We start from the raw sequence: 21,793 nt of genomic DNA, 5'->3' as shown, positions 1-21,793 counted from the left end.
GTTTCAATAAAACCCTGAAAACCATGCTCAAAAGTGTGATTTCAAAAGACGGGAAAGACTGGGATATGATGCTTCCCTATTTGATGTTTGCCATCCGTGAGGTGCCACAGGCATCCACGGGGTTTTCGCCTTTTGAATTGTTATACGGGCGACATCCCCGGGGATTGTTGGACCTGGCAAAGGAAACATGGGAGCAAGAGCCCACCCCCCATAAAAGTGTGATTGAACACATTTTGGGTATGCAGAACCGCATAAGCGCGGTCATGCCAATTGTGAAGGAGCATTTACAGGAGGCTCAGGCCGCGCAAAGCGGCCGCTACAATAGACAAGCCACCGTGCGGACCTTTAAACCCGGGGATCGGGTGTTGGTATTAATCCCCACGGCAGAGAGTAAATTCCTGGCTCAGTGGCAAGGCCCCTAAGAGATAAAGGAAAGAATCGGGGTGGTTAACTATAAAGTATTGCAGCCCGGTAGGCGGAAACCTGAACAAATATACCATGTCAACCTATTAAAACCTTGGCAGGAACGGGAAAGCCTGATGGCTGTTTTTTCCTCATCTCCCTCCTCTTCGGGTCGTTCACATCCGGCTCCAGCGGCCTCCGGAGAGGACGAACCGGAAGTAAGGATTGGAGAAGCCCTCACCAAGACTCAGAGGCGAGAGGCCAGACGGTTGGTTCAGCAGAACCCCGATGTCTTCTCCGAGCTGCCCGGTAGGACCAGTCTGATACGACATGATATTGTCACCGAGCCCCACCTGAAGGTACGCCTGAAGTCATACCGGGTACCGGAGGCTCGACGACAAGCCATATCGGAGGAAGTAAAGACAATGTTACGCCTGGGGGTCATCGAAAAATCCCGGAGTGAATGGGCTAGTCCGATTGTCCTAATACCAAAACCCGATGGCTCCTTAAGGTTCTGCAATGACTTTAGGAGATTGAACGAAATATCCAAGTTCGATCTCTACCTCATGCCCCGGGTGGATGAGCTGATTGATAGGCTGGGACAGGCGCGATATTTTACCACGCTCGACCTGACCAAGGGGTACTGGCAGGTGCCACTGACGGAGTCCGCCAAGGAGAAAACCGCTTTTGTTACGCCAGAGGGTCTCTTCCACTATGTTGTCTTGCCTTTTGGGTTACATGGCGCTCCGGCCACGTTCCAGAGGTTGATGGACTTAGTGCTGGAACCCCACCAGGCGTATGCATCAGCGTACCTTGATGACATCATTATTTACAGCTCCGATTGGCAGACCCACTTGGAACAGGTACAAGCGGTGGTGGACGCGCTTCGAACAGCCGGATTGACAGCCAATCCCAAGAAATGTGCATTGGGACTCACGGAAGCCCACTACTTGGGCTACGTGATAGGCCAAGGAGTGATTAAGCCCCAAATTAACAAGGTTGAGGCGATCCAGAAGTGGCCTAGACCCCTGACCACGAAGCAGGTTAGGGCCTTCCTGGGTATCGTGGGGTACTACAGGAGGTTTGTAAAGGATTTTGCGGGCCTATCAGCCCCCTTGACGGACCTTCTCAAAGGCAAGAAGTCCATCATGGTGCGCTGGACTCCGCAGGCCGAGGACTCCTTCCGGGCCCTGAAGGAGGTCCTGTGCGGACAGCCCGTTCTTGTACACCCTGATTTCTGGAAGGAGTTCATAGTACAGACTGACGCCTCAGAGGTCGGCCTGGGGGCAGTGCTGTCTCAGGTGGTTCAGGGGGAGGAACACCCCGTCACCTTCTTAAGTAGGAAGCTCACCCCTCCCGAGCGGAATTATAGCGTAGTGGAGAAGGAGTGCCTGGCGATCAAGTGGGCCTTGGAGTCCCTACGCTATTACCTGCTGGGACGGCAGTTTCGCTTGGTGACTAATCACTCTCCACTGGTCTGGATGCGGTCCGCCAAGGAACGGAATGCCCGGGTTACCCGGTGGTTCCTTTCTCTGCAGAACTTCCGGTTGAACATAGGGCCGGTGGGTTGCAGGGCAACGCCGATGCCTTGTCCCGCGGCCCGTGTTTGATGGCGGGCAGCACGCTTGAACTGAGGGGGGGGGTATGTGAGACTGTGACCGGGGTTATCTATGACAGCCGGTATGTCTCGCCCCGGTTGTGCTCACTCCATGATAGAAAGTAAATCCACTCTAGGGTTAATGCTGTTTCCCTACAGGCTGAAGGAAGGGTTAAATGGAAACAGGAACAAGGGCAGGTGTGCCGGGTGTGAGGGAGTGAACAGAACTCCCTGAGTTCTCTGCTGGAGAGGCACATGTATATTGTTGTGGACTTTTGTTTGGACATCAAACCGTGTGCTGTGAACCTTAATGCCTGGATCCCGTGTCTTCTGCTGCGCAGCCGACCACGCTACCTCACAGTATATATTGCTAATTCCTGCCTAACCGTGCCTGCATCTAGTGGCATAGATAAAGAGAACTTTAGAAAAAGTATTTTTAAAGATTCTTTACAATATGCTAACGAGGCCAGGGACTAGTTGCGAGGGCATTAGTTCCCTTGGGTAGGCGGCCCCCTTAGCATGTAAGCATGCTCCTGTGGGCGTGCTAACATGCTAATGAATGTGCAGTGTCAGAGGCATGGTCACGCTCACCTCTGCTGCTGCTTTTTGGCTCATTGCACATGATCAGAACATCCCCGGACTTCTGGTCATGCACACTACATCAGTTTGAAGCCAGGATGCATACACCCGGCTTCATAGTATGAATGACTGGAAGTCTGGGACTTCTGATCATGCGCACTGAGCCAAAATCCAGCATCGGGCATGGTGGCAGCAGAGAGCAGCGAGATTGACCATGACTCTGATGCTGTGTATTCATTAACATGTTTACACGTCCATAGGGGCGTGCTTACATGCTAGGGGACCGACTAGCCAAGGGAAGTAACACCCTTGCGACTAGTCCCTGCGCTCATTACATATTATATAGGATCTTTAAAAATATTTTTTATAAAGATCTCTTTATCTATGCTAGTGTATACAGGGACAGTTAGGCGGGCTTTGCACGTTGCGACATCGCAAGCCGATGCTGCGATGTCGCACGTGATAGTCCCTGCCCCCGTCGCAGGTACAATATCTTGTGATAGCTGGCGTAGCGAAAATTATCGCTACGCCAGCTTCACATGCACTCACCTGCCCTGCGACCGTCTCTCTGGCCGGCGACCCGCCACCTTATTAAGGGGCGGGTTGTGCGGCGTCATAGCGACGTCACATGGCAGGCGGCCAATAGCGGCAGAGGGGCGGAGATGAGCAGGATGTTAACATCCCGCCCACCTCCTTCCTTCCGTATAGCCGCCGGCGGTAAGTAAGGTGAGGTTCCTCGCTCCTACGGCTTTACACACAGCGATGTGTGCTGCCGCAGGAATGAGGAACTACATCGTACCTGTCGCTGCAGCGTAATTATGAAAAAGTCGGAGCCTGCACAGATGATACGATAACGATGCTTTTGCGCTCGTTAATCGTATCATCTAGGATTTACACACAACGATGTCGAAAGTGACGCCGGATGTGCGTCACTTTCGATTTGACCCCACCGACATCGCACGTGCGATGTTGCAATGTGCAAAACCGCCCTTAGGCAGGGATTAGCAATATGCACCCAGAACTGCTCGTGGTAAGAATACAGAAGAGCAGAAAATACTCCATTATGACTTTATATGTAATTTCATATTCCATTAAGATTACTAATGTTGCTTATTTCCATCCACGTGATATAAAAATCATCTGTATTAGCCAGTCTGTCTGGGTTTTGAATGTTTCCTATTCATTGCCAGCATTTTATGAAACTGAAAACATAGTCCTATAGAATGTGAAGGGGTCAGCATCTGGTTTGTATACAGATGTTTGTTTTCTTCCAGAAAAACGCAAATGTCTTTATTTTTTTTTTCTAGCTGTTGTTCAACATATACCATGACTACTATTGTTGGCGACAGACTTCACCTTCTTTCTGATATTAACCTAGTCTAATTCAAATGTAAGCAGCTCAATTATAAAATATACAAATTATTATCAAACTGCTCCCATTGTAAGTAGCAGTGAATCCAACAAAACATCTGCAGATAATATTGAAGTGTTACCAGTGTTTTAATTTTTATTTAGTTAGTAAATAATCAAGGTGATGTCAGTTGTTAATGATGAGATTTTATGATGAAGGGAGGAAGGAGGAGTTGGATGCAGAGCTCCGCCCCTTCCTCTCTCTTCTATCTACATAGAATCTCATCAGTAATAACCGCCATCTCCTATCTCAGTAATGGGAAAGTCTTCCCTGAAATCACATTTTACCTAATGACTGATTAATTCTGGCAGAGAAAGAAGCAAATTTTTCTTACAAGATATATTACAAAATGGATTATTTCCAAGTGTACTCTTGGTTTCTAAAATAAAAATTTTAAATCAAGATTACACTTTAAATATGTAAAACAACTGTTTACAATGACCATAATAAGGAGTGTTCCATGTTCTGTAAACATCAGCTAAGGCATTTTTATACTAGCTTATATAGCACCAACATATCCTGCAGCACTTTACATATAATGTGATCACTGTCCCCAATGCACTTTATTTTCTTAAAGTCCTCAATGGGTTACTTAACTAGTAATGATCAAACCCATAGAAATTAAGGTTTGCCAAACTAGCACAGGTCAAAAACAAATCGGATTCAGCAAGTGAACTTGACCCTGAACAACAAACCCCATGGAAGTCAATGGGGAGCAAAAGTTTGGGGCTGTAAAATGGTCTTAGTAAGAGCTAGGCGGCTGCAAAAGGAACCTAAATGGGTGTAAGGCGGGCTTTGCATGCTGCGACATCGTTAACAATGTGTTACCGACGCTGCAGCGATAGTCCCCGCCCCCATCGCAGGTACGATATCTTGTGATTGCTGTCGTAGCGAACATTATCGCTATGGCAGCTTCACATGCACTCACCTGCCCTGCGACGTCGCTCTGGCCGGCGAACCGACTCCTTACTAAGGGGGCGGGTCATGCGGCGTCATAGCGACGCCACACGGCAGGCAGCCAATAGAAGCAACGGGGCGGAGATGAGCAGGATGTAAACATCCCGCCCACCTCCTTTCTTCCGCATAGCCGGCAGGGACGCAGGTAGGAGATGTTCCTCGCTCCAGTGGCTTCATACACAGCGATGTGTGCTGCCGCAGGAACGAGGAACAACATCGTATCGTCGCAGCAGCGGCATTATGGAAATGTCAGACCCTACACCGATCATACGATAACGACGCTTTTGCGCTCGTTAATCGTATGTAAAAGGCTTTACACACTACGATGTCAACAGCGACACCGGATGTGCGTCACTTTCGATTTGGCCCCACCGACATCGCACTTGCGATATCGTAGTGTGCAAAGCCCGCCTAAGAGAAGGACAAATGCCCTGCAAGCGAATGTAGATAGGTAAATGACTTAAAGGGCTTTTGACACCTTAGCAATTATGGATACATTGCAAGTAAATGAAGAAACTAAACATTTTAACAGTGACCCCACAGATATGGTTTTCAGAGCTTCTCCACAGACCAACAATTTAAAAAAGGCCCTTATAGAGCTTGTATTCCAAGTTCACCCACAGAGTAACAAGTTTAACAAATTTCCCTTATGTAGTCTGTATTCTCAATGCTGCTGTTGTTTTCCCTTGGCTGAGCTGAGCTCAGGTTGATCGTGAAGGTGTTATGCTTACCGGAGGAGGTGGACAAAGCATAGTAGTAGGAAATGCGGAATGAGAAATGTGCACCAATTTTCGGTGCTGTTAGGACTTGAGCTAAAGCAGTTTCCGTCTAAGGAACAACTAACATTACATTACACTGTGCTGATCCTGTTCTGTCATTTAAACATCACTGCCAAGATTAGAAAAGTACCCTCACAGATCATCATTTCTTTAAAAATGCACGAGAAAGCCTGTTTACCAAGTCCACCTACAGAGCTTAATTTTCAGCTCCTGTTGCAAACAGTATAGCTGTTACAGTTAAAAATGTCATAGTTGGATTTGTGATTGACCTGGGGGTCCACCAGCTAGACTTGCTATGCCAGTCCCAGGCATTTAGACTTGAAACAGCTCACCCATGCTGCTTACTGTCTATCCCAGGAATCCAAAGCATTTATTTTGAAAAAATAATTGTTCAAAGCAGGCAGACATAAAACATTGCCATAGTTTACCACAGAGCAACACATTTAACAAATATTTTCCTCTATATAACCTGTATCCGCACTTCACTCACACAGACAAGATTGACAAAATACCCCCACAGACCACCGAATTGTATAAAAGACCCTGAAACAGCCTGTTTAACCAAATGACACTCAACAGCTCTCATTACCCGAGATCCACCACACAGCACCCAAATAAAACAGAGATGGGCCACGAAACCCCATCCAACAAAGTGCTCAATAATCATAAGTGACAGGAGCCTGACTTGTTGAGGTTCCCACTGCTTGTCTCATTTTCAAGGGGATGAGTTGGCAAAAGATGCCCATGTTCTTCAGATGCAAACTCTGTGCTTTTAACAAGGTACCAATTCTTAGACTTCCTGTTTTAACAGTTTTTAAGGGGGCTTTACACGCTATGATATCGTTAATGTTTTGTCGTCGGGGTCAAGTTGTTAGTGACGCACATCCGGCATCATTAACGATATCGCAGCGTGTGACACTGACCAGTGACCTTAAGCGACCTCAATGGTGAAAATCGTTCACCATGCAGAGGTCGTCCCAAACTCAAAAATCGGTAAGGGTTGTTTATCCAGGTGGTTCATCGCTCATGTGGCAGCACACATCGCTATGTGTGACACCGCAGGAGCGAGGAACGTCTCCTTACCTGCCGCCGGCCACAATGCAGAAGGAAGGAGGTGGGCGGGATGTTACATCCTGCTCATCTCTTCCCCTCCGCTTTGATTGGCTGGCCGCTTAGTGACGTCGCGGTGACGTCACTGTGATGCCAAACGTCCCTCCCCCTTGAAGGAGGGATTGTTCGGCAGTAAAAGCGACGACGCCGACCAGGTAAGTATGTGTGACGCTGCCGTAGCGATAATGTTCGCTACGGCTAGCGATCACAAACAATCGCATGCGCGACGGGGGCAGGTACTTACACGCTCGTTATCGCTACAAATTGCTAGCGATATCACTACCATGAAAAGCCCCCTTTACACAGGAGGTAATTTTTTGCTCCAGTGCTGGACAGTCTAGTTGCTGAATATTAAAAGTTTGCAGTTGGATTTGGAATTGAGCTAAAGATACTCCAGCTAGCCTTGCTACTGCCAGTCCCAGCCATCTACACTTGAAGCTGCTCCCCCATGCTGCTTAGTGTCTATCCCAGGAATCCAAAGAATTTATTTTGAAAAAAATATTGTTCAAAGCAGGCAGCTCTGTCTGGGTATGACAGCTTTGAATAATGGGTTTGATGGTACTGTGGCCACTAATAGATTAACACTGCCTGTATCCTGCTGTATTAGACAGCTACGCAAAGCTGCATGATGCAACGTAGTATAAAGTTCATAGATATTCACACAGCAAGGCATGCTGGCAAACAATGTTTTTTGCTAGATTGAGCTAATAGATTACACTGTATGTAGCTGTTTTTGACCACTACACAAAGCTGCATGATGCAGAACTGTATTTGATTTAGAATTACATGCATCTATCACTGTCCCTCACTTCAACAGCGCACTATCCCTACAATCTATTTGTTTGTTTTTTTTAAGTGCACCTATTGTGGCGCCCTGGACTAGCCAGGTCGTCACAGATAACACACAAACACCCCGCCCCTATTAGACAGTGACACCAGCCAAACGCAAAACCCTTGTTGCCTCCCTCCAGTGTCTGATGTCAACACCAGGTGGGGCGGAGCCAAGTGGTTGTCCCCACCCACCGAGTAGTTCACAGGCCTGGAGGTGGGAAAAAGAACAGTTTAGTTCAGGAGGTGGAAGTGAGAGGAGTAAACTGGAGTGTCTGGGTTTGTGGCCCAGGCACTGACAGCAAGGTTGGCAGACAGTGGCGGCCGTCTGCAGGAGTGGTGAAGCAACGCGGAACCATAGGACCGAGGTCGGGCATTGGCCCGCCGGTACCGACCGGGGAGCAAAGTGAAGCCAGCACACACAGGCAGGGCCATCTGACCCCGACCAGGCTTGGAGCCACCGACAATAGTCAAATCCGAGTGTGACCTTAACCCCAGGGGTTTCCTAACAACCAACGACCCGATAGAAGGCAACAGCCCACACTGTGAGGGTAAACAGCTACCACCTAAGGCTAGAGACCCAAGGGCCAGCGCCTGCGGGCAAACAGTCTCCTCCGGCATCCATCCACCAGGGAGCGGACTACCGTTGGGGATCCATAGTAGTCAAACGAGAACATCAAGGTGCAGCGAAAGACAGCCGCCATCACCTGTCCAGGGAGAGACACTGCAGCCGGCTGTGGGACCCGTCCATCCAGCCATTTGGTTTACCGAGGACTTTGTACATCTCTTACTGAGTACAACCGTGCCATCCGGCACCGCGCCGCGCTGTCCCTGCAACCCTGCACCTCACCAACCCAGCCTCCCCGTTACATCACTGGACCCCGGAACCACCGACCCCTACCCACGGAGGGGGAAAACAACATCCCAGCTGCTCCCTACCATCGCTCCCGGGATCCCCGTCACCAGCAGCGGTGGTGCCCATCTTCACCACGACCCGTGGGTGGTGTCACGGACTAAATCCCCCAAACCAACCACCCCTCTTCACTCACGGGCGAGGAGCGCTGCTCGAGTCCCCGGATCCGGCCCACCGCTCGAGCCACCGAGCGACAGTAGCCGCAGCAGCGCCGGACCGGAGCGTTAGCGAGCGCGCAGCAGCGGCGGCGTCCTCCCTGCCCGCGACAACTTGGCGTCATGAACAGGATTGAACCCCTCTACTTACCAGTAGAAGTGCGCCTTGTGATCTCCGCCGGCGGTGTCCGGCCGAAAATTTTGAAGCGCCGCCATCTTGGCGCGAAAATCTTCCACTCAATCGTCTTCTCCGAGCAGGGAAGGCGCGAAAGCGAAGCCCCACCCCCAACAAACGGAAGTGCTGAAAAGAACAAAGGGGGGCAGGTGTGTGTCTGCCTAATGTAGCCGAGGCTATAAAAGCAGGGACGCCAGGACTCTGCAAAGCTACCCGGTTCCTAGAAGCCGCTTGTAGCATGTCCGCACCACCTGAGAGGCCTGAGTCTCCGGAGCCTGCCCCCAGGATGGCGGCTTGGCTGAATACCCAGGTGATGCTGTTGTGCTGTTGTAATCGGGCCCAAGTATGGGACCTGCTAAATCGCTGGACCGCTGAGAAGGAGGAGCTGGCTGCGGTCGTGCGGGCGCATGAAATAGAGGCCATGCTAGAGGAGCTGGTGAGTTACCCACGCCCTTGTGTCCCTAGAGGACCAGCCACTGCGGCTGAAAGACCCGGTCTACCCCTGGCCCCAGCAGGGCCTGACCCATCGCCTGTGCTGACCGCCCGTACAACCCCGCTCAGACCGCCGTCCCCGATGGAGGTGGCAGAGTCCGTGTTGCCCTGCCAGGGCCCGGAAGCCCAAGAGGAAGCCAGCCAATAAATAGCTGGAGCGGGCGACTTAGAATAACCGGTAGCAGACCTCCATACACCGGTCAATGACGGGTCACTTGCCACTGAGGAGCCACGAGTCTGGGCTCAGCTGGAAACAGTTACCAACCTGCCAAGTCTCACCATTAATTCTCTGGAGTCAGATTACAGCGGCTCGGGGGATGACATGAAGCCTGTCTCGGAGGAGGAGGGAGTCTTCGGCTTGTATGACATGGAGGCCCCTTACATCCCTCGGAGCGGAAATAATCGATACCGGGCAGCTCTCCCTCGTCGCGCCTGCCATGTGCTGAAGGGGCTGGAACCCGTGCTTCTTCACCTGGAGCCGGGTGAGGAGTGCGGAAATGAGCAATAATGGGAACGGTCCGCCGTTGCAAGCAGTTGTCCCCCGTTGGGACCCTCTGCAGTTTAATTGAATGACATTAATCAACCGTGATCTTCACCTGATTGTCCATTTTATTATTCCGGCCGTTGCCGGCAAGTTGTCCCCGAAGGGACTTTCTGTGTTTGTACCACCTGCATGAGAGACTACTCATGGACATGGCCGAGAACTGGCAGGCCACCCACGAACTGGTGGGCATGTAAATAGTTTTATGGGATGGAAACCATTGCCGCCTCCGGAGAGGCAGTTTGGAGGAAGGGCCCACAGCAGAGCAGGCTGGGGCCAGGCCACCACTAGGACCGGTGGCCATCCTCCGGGGGTCAGGGGTCCCCCAAGGACGTGGGGTCCCCTGATGTGACACCTGGGTACGAGAAACTGTACCCGTTCCCGCTCGGGCAGCCTGAACCTGGACTGGGGTCAAAGGGTGCTGCTCACTTCTTAGGGGCAGCATCAGGGCTAGGTTGCTTGGGTGGGAGAGTGGAAGACATCCGTCCGTCCGTCCGTTATTATTAAAATGTTTTTGTTTATATGTGCAACATTTAAGTGTCCTCACAAAAATGCTTATATGTTCAAAATGTTTACATGTTAATTTATATTTGTACAGTTTTTGAAAAAAAAAAATAAAACCGGTGATGGACGGGCAGCCTGTGGACGGTCTGCATTTCACCAAGGGGGAATGTGGCGCCCTGGACTAGCCAGGTCGTCACAGATAACATACAAACACCCCGCCCCCATTAGACAGTGACACCAGCCAAACACAAAACCCTTGTTGCCTCCCTCCAGTGTCTGATGTCCACACCAGATGGGGCGGAGCCAAGCGGTTGGCCCCACCCACCGAGGAGTTCACAGGCCTGGAGGCGGGAAAAAGAACAGTTTAGTCCAGGAGGTGGAAGTGAGAGGAGTAAACTCTGGGATGTCTGGGTTTGTGGCCCAGGCACTGACAGCAAGGTTGGCAGACGGTGGTGGCCGTCTGCAGGAGTGGTGAAGCAACGCGGAATCGTAGGACCGGGGTCGGGTTTTGGCCCACCGGTACCGACCGGGGAGGGAAGTGAAGCCAGCACACACAGGCAGGGCCATCAGACCCCGACCAGGCTTGGAGCCACCGACAATATTCCAATCAGAGTGTGATGGGAACCCCAGGGGTTTCCTAACAACCAAAGTCCCGATAGAAGGCAACTGCCCACACCGTGAGGGTATACAGCTACCGCCTAAGGCTAGAGACCCAAGGGCCAGCGCCTGCGGGCAAACGGGCTCTTCCGGCATCCATCAATCGGGGAGCGGACTACCGTTGGGGATCCATAGTAGTCAAATGAGAACATCAAGGTGCAGGGAAAGACAGCCACCATCACCTGTCCGGGGAGAGACACTGAAGCAGACTGCGGGACCCGTCCATCCATCCGTTTGGTTTACCGAGGACTTTGTCCATCTCCTACTGAGTGAGTACACCCGTGCCATCCGGCACCACGCCGCGCTGTCCCTGCAACCCTGCACCTCACCAACCAAGCCTCCCCGTCACATCACCGGGCCCCAGGACCACCGACCCCTACCCACGGAGGTAGAAAACCACATCCAAGCTGCTCCCTACCATCGCTCCTGGGATCCCCGTCACCAGCAGCGGTGGTGCCCATCTTCACCACGACCTGTGGGTGGCGTCACGGACTAAATCCCCCAAACCAACCACCCCTCTTCACTCACGGGAGAGGAGCGCCACTCGAGTCCCTGGATCCGGCCCACCGCTCGAGCCACCGAGCGGCAGCAGCCGCAGCAGCGCTGGACCCGAGCGTTAGCGAGCGCGCAGCAGCGACGGCGTTCTCCCCGCCCGCGACACTATGACTGTCACTCACTCCAACAGCATACTCTCCATATTGTAGTGAAAGCAAAATGGCCCGTGATCTGGCGTTTATACAGGCCGAGTAACGGGGTGCACTGGCCAATACGTGTCATGGCTGCGATGGCTGTGTAAATGCCCACAGTTTAAAAGCTTGCTGCTTGGCTGCTTTGCAACAATTCAACAACCTTTTTTCAAGTGACAAACCCAAAAAGGAACCTGATGTCCAGTCAAATGTCTGTGTTCGGTGCTTTAGTAGAATTTTAAATTTTCATTATCATCACTCTTTTTATTTTGCCAGTAGGAGTCTTTATTCTAATCTCCAGATGGTAGTTATCAATGTACTGCAAATAAATTTTAGTGCCAGTAAAAAATATTATCACTAAATGGCATTATAATATAGTGCATATAGATGCGCTGTGATTCAATTACTTATAGCTTAGTGCCAGTGTACTGTATAAGCATTCACAGGCAGCGCTGTGTGAATGAAGCTCGAGTGCCAGTAGGAGTTGTAGAGGAATTTCCAAGCAGCAGTTGCAGTACTCATTATCGAACGCCATCATTGATCTATAAGTAAGAGGATTGCAGCATGCCCACTGGCACTAAAGGTTTATTTGCAGTATGTTGATGACTACCATCTGGAGATCAGAATTAAGAAGACTCCTAGTGGCAATGTAAAAAGAGTGACTGACAATGAAAATTAAAATTCTACTAAAACACTATAATAAAAGCACTGATAGTGACAATACCATTTTAAAAAATGTACATAAGCATCATACAACTACTGCATAGCAATAATTTACACAAGGACTAAAAATGGGATGTAATTCAACTTCAATCAACTATGATATAAACATTGGGACTATTTTCTTAACACTTAAATAAAAATTTTATTTCAAAATGTAACTAATAAAAGGAACATTTTATCCATACACCAAATCCCTTCTCCTCCCTCCTTAATTACTGCAAGTTGTAATTAGCCACTGTGCAGCAGTTTCTCTTACCTGAATCTTCCCAAAAGCTCTGTGTGTATACTTTGCACCATTTTAGGTTACGTGAAGCTCTTACAAAAATGTAATTTCACTTTAACTGCTGTAAGCCCAGTGTGGCCAGTATAACGAGTTGGCCACTGTCCAGCAGTTTCTCTTTCCTGAATCACCCCATAAGCACTGTGTGTACACTGTGGCCCATTTTGGTTAGCTTGAATTTCTTAAAAAAATGTGATTTCACTGCACCAGGCTGTGTGTGGGTAGTCATTAAAAGGAACTATGTAGGTACTATTCGAAAGGAGGCTGTGGGCACAATCTGCATACAAGCAGTCTAATAATCTGTCCTTTTTTGGTGTTCATATCATGAGGAGAACATCAAATAAGCCATGGTGGTGGTGGAGCTGCTTCAGTGCAAGGATGTGATAGATACTGTACTGTATGTTCTTGCTACATGCCAAAATGAAAAACCTCCCTCTGGTATTTGAGGACCACAGGCCATTATCATTTTGGAGGCACAAATTTCAAGGCCAGAAGATGTTGGGGCGGTTTTATATTTTATGACTAACATTGCCTCCAATTCCTTCACATTGTCTCCATCTGAAAGCACCTGAGGTCCATGGTCCTCTTTCTTCCACCTTAACCCCTTCCAAAACAAACAAGCAATGTGAATCACAAATCATGCAGCAGTCACTTGTGCTTTTTGATTACTCTGCTGTCTAGGGTCTCAAGACCAATCCACCTGACCTTGCCCTAAAGGAAATAGAGACCAAGTGCACTGACACCCAACCACTTCTTGTGTTGGAGGATGAGTCCATGGGTGGGCTAGTGCACACTTTCAGCAGAACACCACAGTACATCTCCGATAATGATGAAACACAGAAGCCAACTGCTGCAAATTTCTGCAGTGTGCAGACCAGCAAGCAGGGCAGAGGTGAAAACTGGGTGGAAGATGATGCGATGGATGTCAAAGTGCTAGACTTTGCTGGTAGCCAACGCCGTGCTACAGATGTGAGCAGTTCAGAGGAAGAATAAGTGCTCACACAAACAAAACAGCACCACAGCAAAAGAGGCAGCAGGGGGCAAAAGCCCAGCTGCCGGCCCATAGATAGTATGTCAGGTGTTACCAGCGACTGGGCCATGGATAAGCTCACACCTACATCAGCTCAAAAAAGCTCCCTGGTGTGTCATATCTTCCAGGAATGTGCTGATGACAAGAAATGAGTGCTTTACATGCTGTGCCATCAGATCCTGAAGCGAGGCAAAAATCTTCTGAATCTGAGCAATACCTGCATAATTCATCATCTGACTTTCAAGCATGAGCTGCAGTGGAATAGTTGCCTTAAATATCAGGAAGGAACTAAGGCTCGACCTGTTCCCTCCTCTGCTGCCATGTCAGCGGCTTCCTCTCACTGATGATTACCAGGGCCTCCTGCCTCCCAGTAATCCCATGATATGACAGCAACATCACCACCAGCGTCATCTACCGCCTTCACACCATCCAGTGGAAGTGGTTCAGCTCTTCATCTCCCAAATTCTTCAAAGAAAGAGGAAATACACCCCTACCTATACGCCCTGGCCCTAAATGACAGCCCTTCAAAATTGCTTGCAGTTGAAATGCTAACATTACGGCTGGTGGAAACAAACAATTTTATAAAACTGTTTTCAGTGGCTGTCCCATTGTACATTGTTCCCATCCACCACTACCTTTACAGGCATTCCCTTCCTGTCCTGTACACACACGCAGATCAAATCTGTTCTGCACTGAGCAGTGCTATTAGTGTAAGGCTATGTGCGCATGTGTGCGTATTGCATGCAGTTACGCTGCGTTCTGCACCGCAGCGTAACTGCATGTGTCCTGCATCCCCAGCACAATCTATGAAGATTATGCAGGAGACATGCGCACGTGGCGTAATAGAATGCAGCGATTCGGCTGCTGCCCGAAGCGTGCGTTCCAAGAAGTGACATGTCACTTCTTTTGTGCGCTCTGCATGCTGTCTCCATCCTGTCTATAGGGAGAGGCAGCATGCAGAGCACACGAATTCTGCAGGCACCAGGCGCTTCAGAACGGAGCTTTTCAGCTGCGCTCTGAAGCGGACCTTTTGTGTGCGGTGCAGAGCGCACACGTGCGCACAAAGCCTTAGGGTCCTCATAATGATCAATATATGGACCAGTAAGCATAGGCAGAAATGTTATATCTCCTTATCTTCCCACTATGTAAATGTAGTGGCGGCTGGGCAATAGACAAAAGGTGTTTGAGTACATGTCCTATCAGCACCTAGGATCGTTGGAAACATCTGCATCAGCATTGCTTTCTCCTCCTCCTACTCTGCTATTGTGGCACCCCAGGGTTCAGTTGCCACAAATATACCTGTACCTGGGCAGGGAAGGATCTCCACATTAGGTAATCCCACATACAACATTTCCACTCCAGGCCTGGAGGGGGAGCTCTACAAGTCGAGTTCACGTGAGGTCCCCTTTAAATCCAGGTTTGGAGGCGGAGTCAGGGAGACAGTTGACAGTTGGAGAAAAAGAGACTGTGCGAGCAGAGAGTGAGGGAAGACATCAAAATGGAGAGGGCAGTGCTTAGCCCGCACAAGTAACTGTGTGACCGCCTGAGGGATCAAGAGTGAGGCAAAAGAGGAGAGACCGGGGAGGTGGAGCCTGACCGGTTAATCCCCAAGGAACAGCGCTGATTATCAGACACCGGCGTCTGAGATTGTGAGGGATCTAATCTTCCCAGCAATAAAGACCGGGGGCCAGGGAGACTGCAGATCTCCTGGCTGCAGCAAGAACCTGAAGTCAAAGCCGCTACACAGAGCTTAGGGACCGCAGTGAGTACAGCAGTGCCCCTTAGAGAAGCTCCCGCCGCCTGCCATACAGGTGAAAACAGTGAGAGAGGGACAAGGTATAGCTACAGGCAGCCTAGTACCAAGGAGAAACATAGCGTAGCAGGGAGGCCACACAACTAACCTGGTGCAGAGATCCTGAACTGTTCCCAGATCACCAAAAACTGTAACATCAGAAACTGAACCCCTTTTTAACACCTGCAAGTAAAATCTGGTCAGAGTTAATGAATTGGTGTGACGCACTTTTATTTCTTTATCTGAGGAGCCATAGGCTGCTGCACTAAAGTGACAGTTGAAAAGGCTGTGAGGAAAAACGGCCGCCATATCTGTGTACTACTAAAAGTGCCCTGGGGACCCCGCTTCACCTACGGGAAGCGTAAACAACTTTATTTAAATTTATTTTTCTTTATTATTTTCTTTATTTTTATTTTTATTATTTATTGACTTTTAGTGACCACCAGGGCCACGGAACCGGGCACAGGCCCCCGTGACATAATCCCATTAACCAACACCCGGAACCGAGTACCCCACGGCCCTGGGGTGGGTCAGCTTTTGGCGTCACGAACAGGATCTGGACAGGGCCCAGTAACCCTGGGTAACGTGTGCCTTGAAAACTGTTTAATAATAACTGAACTTTGCCGCCATTTTGAGCCTTTGAAAAACTAACTGTGCCACAGTGAGGATGGAGATGCAAGGCGATGCTGATGCCGCTGGAGCAGCTGCAGCACCTGAAGCTGTAGCCCCGATCATGCCGCTTGCTCTGCCGTATGTCCCAAGGGCGGCATGGTTACCGCAATATGCTGGGGAGCCCAATACCCTAGCTGAATTTAGAGAAAAGATGTGCGATTTCCTGGATATATACTCTATGACTGACAAGCAAAAAGTGTCTGTTTTGCTGGGGCAACTGACGGGTGCAGCAGAGCGAGAGGTTAAATCCTGGCTGAATACAGATAAAAGGACAATAACCCAGATATTTGCTATTTAAAAAGCTGCTTTTGAAACTCGTACTGTAGCTGAGCTAAGAATGAGGTTTTACAACTGCAAACAAAGACCGCAGGATAGCATACGGGATTATGCATTGAACCTTCAGGAGGCGCTGCAGGCTGTAAAGCAGGTAGACCCTGAAAGTGCACGAGAGGAAGATAAAATGTTAATTGAACAGTTTCTTGAGGGGCTACATTCACCAATTCATCAAACACAGCTGCGTCTATGGGTCATGGAGCATCCGAGTCTAAACTTTGTAACTCTGAAGAACCGGGCCATTAGAGCACTGCGAGTCCCTGTGACTACAGACCCCGCACCTCAACCGCGGCAAGCCGTCACCTCTCCCTCAGAGGTGGCGTCCCTTTCCTTAACTCCAGCAGAAATCAATGGACAGACTGTAATACCTGGTGCCTCTGATGACTTGCGTTCCCAGGTACAGCAGCTGACAAAAGATGTGGCCATGCTCCTAAAGGCCATGCAACTCCAGCAGAAACCACATTCGTCAGAGAGGATCCAGTTGGCTGACAGCCCTGAGGACGTCCCGTGGATGCGAGGAAGGAGGAACCCACCGCCCAGAGGAAGACCCAACAACCGCTACGACTCGTCAGGACAGCCTATCTGTCGCCGTTGTAACGAGGCGGACCACTTTGCCAGGTCATGTCCTTTAAACCAGCGACTCCTGGGGCAGCGGGCCGGCCACCAGGAATAAAACAACCAGGCCCATCGAACTGACGCGATAGATATGTGGGAGGACGACCATTCCTATCTATCATGCTAGATGGCATTCCCACACTTGCTCTATTGGACACTGGCTCACAGGTGACGACGATCCCGCATATCCTTTACAAAAGATTTTGGGCCGATTCTGAGCTCACTCGCCCAGACCCAGACCTTACTATATATGCTGCTAATGGACAGCCGGTATCACAAGTAGGGTACAAGGAGGTGACGATAAAGGTGGGGAGGGAGGAACTAAAGGGCCAAGGACTTATTGTGGTGGATACTGATTGTCGTGAAAGAAATCCAACAATGATATTAGGTACTAATGTTGTTGAAAATTGTCTAGGAGAAGTTCTTTTCTTGCTTCAGCAGGTTGCAGAAACTGCCAGCATCGGGCAGCAGAGGGTCCTACAGAAAGAAATCAAAGCCCTTCTGCAGAGACAACAGGTAGAGTTGTCTGGTGGCGAAATCGGCAGTGTACGTGTAAGCAACCCATTCCCCATTGTGTTACCCCCAAGAAGTGAAGTGATGATTTGGTGTCGGGCAGCTATAGGCCTCAGAGGGCAGGATTACCAGGCAATGGTAGAGCCCATGTACTCAGATAGTAGGCCCACAGTCCTGACAGCCAGGGAGATAGTTGATGTACGCAAAGGGAGGGTACCTGTACGAGTTTTAAACTGTGGAGAGGAAGAGGTCAAGCTACCCAGATATGCTACTGTTGCCAAGTTGTTCACTGTCAACAACAACTCAATTCAGGCAGTGGAACCCTTGACCCCGTCCGACCAGGCGGAGGACAACAGATCCAAGGGACAGCTGGAGGACTGGTGTCAGAAGCTGCATGTCGGCACTGATTCCACCCCTTCTTACCAAAGGCACGGAGTTTATCGGGTGGTGAAGGAATATGAACGGGTCTTTAGTAAGCATCCATTAGACTTTGGGCGGATAAAAGGGGTACACCATCGCATACCCACGGGAGACCATCCACCTATAAAAGAGAGATACAGGCCTATCCCACCAGCTCACTATCAGTGTGCTAAAGATATGTTACAGGAAATGAAGGAAGCTGGGGTTATTAGAGATAGTTGTAGCCCCTGGTCAGCTCCACTTGTCCTGGTAAGAAAGAAAGATGGCACAATGAGGATGTGCGTTGACTATAGGCAGATAAACCGCATAACACACTAGGATGCTTACCCGTTGCCCCGCATTGAGGAATCACTTGCTGCACTGAAAGCTGCTAATTTCTTTTCCACCTTAGATCTTACCAGTGGGTATTGGCAGGTTTCCATGGCAGAAGAAGATCAAGAGAAGACCGCATTCACGACGCCGATGGGTCTGTGTGAGTTCAACAGCATGCCGTTTGGCCTCTGCAATGCACCCGGCACGTTCCAAAGGCTGATGGAGTGTTGCCTAGGGCACTGAAACTTCGAGAATGTACTGATATATCTTGATGACATCATCGTGTATTCCAAGACGTATGAGGAACATCTGGAGCACCTGGCTGAGGTGTTTGAAGCATTGTCAAAGTTTGGTATGAAACTAAAGCCTTCAAAATGCCATTTGCTGAAGCCGAAGGTTCAGTATCTTGGGCATGTGGTCAGTGTGGATGGTGTGGCACCAGACCCTGAAAAGGTCACAGCTATCAGAGACTGGCCAAAACCAACAACCGTCAAAGAGGTGCGTCAGTTCTTGGGGCTGGTAGGATACTACAGGAAGTTCATAAAGGACTTCACGAAAATAGCGGCGCCTTTGCAAGATCTCCTGGTAGGCCAGACCAAAAAGGGCAAGACTTCTGGCCCTCCGTTTGAATGGGGTGAGAAAGAAGAAGACTCCTTCAAGCACATGAAGTGGGCCCTAACCGGCGAGGAAATCCTTTCCTACCCTGATTATAATCTGCCATTTGTGCTGTACACAGATGCCAGTAATGTGGGATTGGGAGCTATGCTGTCGCAGGTGCAGAATGGCAAAGAACGTGTAATTGCCTTTGCAAGCAGGAAGCTCCGTCCTACTGAGAGAAACCCAGAAAACTACAGTTCGTTCAAGCTGGAATTCCTGGCCTTAGTCTGGGCCGTCATTGAACGATTCAAGCACTACCTGGCATCTGCGAAGTTTACCATATTTACGGATAACAACCCGCTTACTCACTTAGACTCCGCAAAACTAGGTGCACTAGAGCAGCGATGGATGACCCGGTTGTCAAACTATGACTTCACCATCACATATCGGGCAGGCCGCAAAAACGCTAACGCTGATGCATTGTCGAGAATGCCCCATTTACCAGATGCAGGAGAAGACTCGGATGAGCTAGAAGAGATAGAGCTGCTGGCTTTTCACCGCAACAGTGCATCCCAGTGTAACCAAGGTGTTAAAGGCAAACGCCAAGAGGCCACGCTGAACCCGTTACCTTACCGCGGGTGGGAGGAAACGCAAGACAGCGATCTGGGCTGTTCGCCTAGTTAAAGAGCTAATAATCCAACCAAACTCAAGTCTTAGCCCAGATGCCCCACCGGAAGCGCAGCACCTGTGGAAGGAAAATAGAAGATTGTTCATCTACAGGGGTAGGCTATGCAGACATTACATCAACCCCCGAACCTATGAGAGGGTGTGGCAAATAGTGGTACCGCAGAGAGATGTTCAGATGGTGCTGGAGGCGTACCATGACGGAGCAGGACACTTCGGGTGGGATGAAGCTTGAGGTACTGTTACACCACAGATTCTATTAGGTTGGCATGAGAACTACCATTGAGAACTGGTGCCGAAACTGTGGCCCATGCAACCTGAGAAGAAAGGATCGTGACAGTCAAAGAGCTCCACTACAACCAATTGTCACCAAGCAGCCGCTGGAACTTGTAGCCAAGGACCATGTGAAATTGACACCCAGTAGATCCGGTTATACGTATGCCCTCACTATGGCGGACCACTATTCCCGGTTTCTGGTGGTAGTACCTGTAAAGGACTTGACAGCAAGAACCGCAGCGAGAACCTTTCAAGCCTACTTCTGCAGACCACATGGCTACCCGGAATAGGTGTTGACGGATCAAGGTTCTGCGTTCGAAGCTGAAGTGTTCCAGGAGTTTTGCAACCTGTATGGATGTAAGAAAATCCGAACCACACCGAATCACCCACAGACAAACGGCATGTGTGAGAAAATGAACCAGGTTGTTATAGACCTGTTAAAAACCTTGCCCTTGGAAGAAAGAAGCATGTGGCCAGAGAAGTTGCCTGATTTAGTGGACATGTACAACAACATCCCTGTGAGTTCCACCAATTGCACGCCAGCATACTTGATGAGAGCAAGACCCGGGAAGTTACCAGTTGACCTAGAGATGGGAATTGTCGTTCCTGAAACCAGTTCACCTGAAGCTGATTGGGACACTAAGCGCCAAGAGCAGTACAAAAAGGTACAGGAGTGCGTAGAAAGAAGCCTAGACCAAATTAGAGAAAGGCAAGAGAAGGATTATAACAAGAATGCACCAGCTGCTCCTTTAATACCAGGAGAGATGGTTCTAAAAAGAAAAAGAAAGACCCATAAGCTTGATGACCAGTGGGAAGCAGATCCATACACAGTATTGCCCTCTAAATTTGACAATAAGAAAATCTGCTTAATCAGCAAGGATAAGGGAAAAACGACAGTGGCAGTTTCTAGAGACCACCTTAAAAAATGTCCTGAACAGTTGAAGCAAAAAGAAGTAATCCCCTGTATACCTCAACCTAAAGCGGAAAAGAAAGAGAAGATAAGAACAGTACTTGGTGATTTTCCTGAAAGTTGGCCTCAGTACAATGGAGCCATAATTATACCATTATTGACTGGCGCTCAACCAGTAGAAGTCCCAGAAAGACTGGAAGAACCGGTCAACATTTCAGAAGAACTACCTGTCGCAGTAGAACCAGAGAACCCTGCTATTGGGGATCCTGCCAGTCCTATGGTAAGACTAAGGCGGGCTTTGCACACTACGACATCGCAGGCCGATGCTGCGATGCCGAGTGCGATAGTGCCAGCCCCCGTCGCAGCAGCGATATGTGGTGATAGCTGGCGTAGCGAAAGTTATCGCTACGCCAGCTTCACACACACACTCACCTGCCGTGCGACGTCCCTGTGGCCGGCGACCCGCCTCCTTGTTAAGGGGGCGGGTCGTGCGGCGTCACTGCGACGTCACACGGTAGGCGGCCAATCAGAGCGGAGGGGCGGAGATGAGCAGGATGTAAACATCCTGCCCACCTCCTTCCTTCCGCATATCCTACGGAAGCCGCAGTGAGGCCGGTAGGAGATGTTCCTCGCTCCTGCGACTTCACACACAGCGATGTGTGCTGCCGCAGGAGCGAGGAACAACATCGGACCATTGCGTCAGCGTAATTATGGATTACGCCGACGCTGTACCGATGATACGATTACGACGCTTTTGCGCTCGTTAATCGTATCATCCAGGCTTTACACACTGCGATGTCGCATGCGATGCCGGAAGTGCGTCATTTTCAATTTGACCCCACCGACATCG

The sequence above is a fragment of the Anomaloglossus baeobatrachus genome, chromosome 4 (genome assembly GCF_048569485.1).
Source record: "Anomaloglossus baeobatrachus isolate aAnoBae1 chromosome 4, aAnoBae1.hap1, whole genome shotgun sequence".
Taxonomy (NCBI): domain Eukaryota; kingdom Metazoa; phylum Chordata; class Amphibia; order Anura; family Aromobatidae; genus Anomaloglossus; species Anomaloglossus baeobatrachus.
This window is presented reverse-complemented; position numbering follows the sequence as displayed.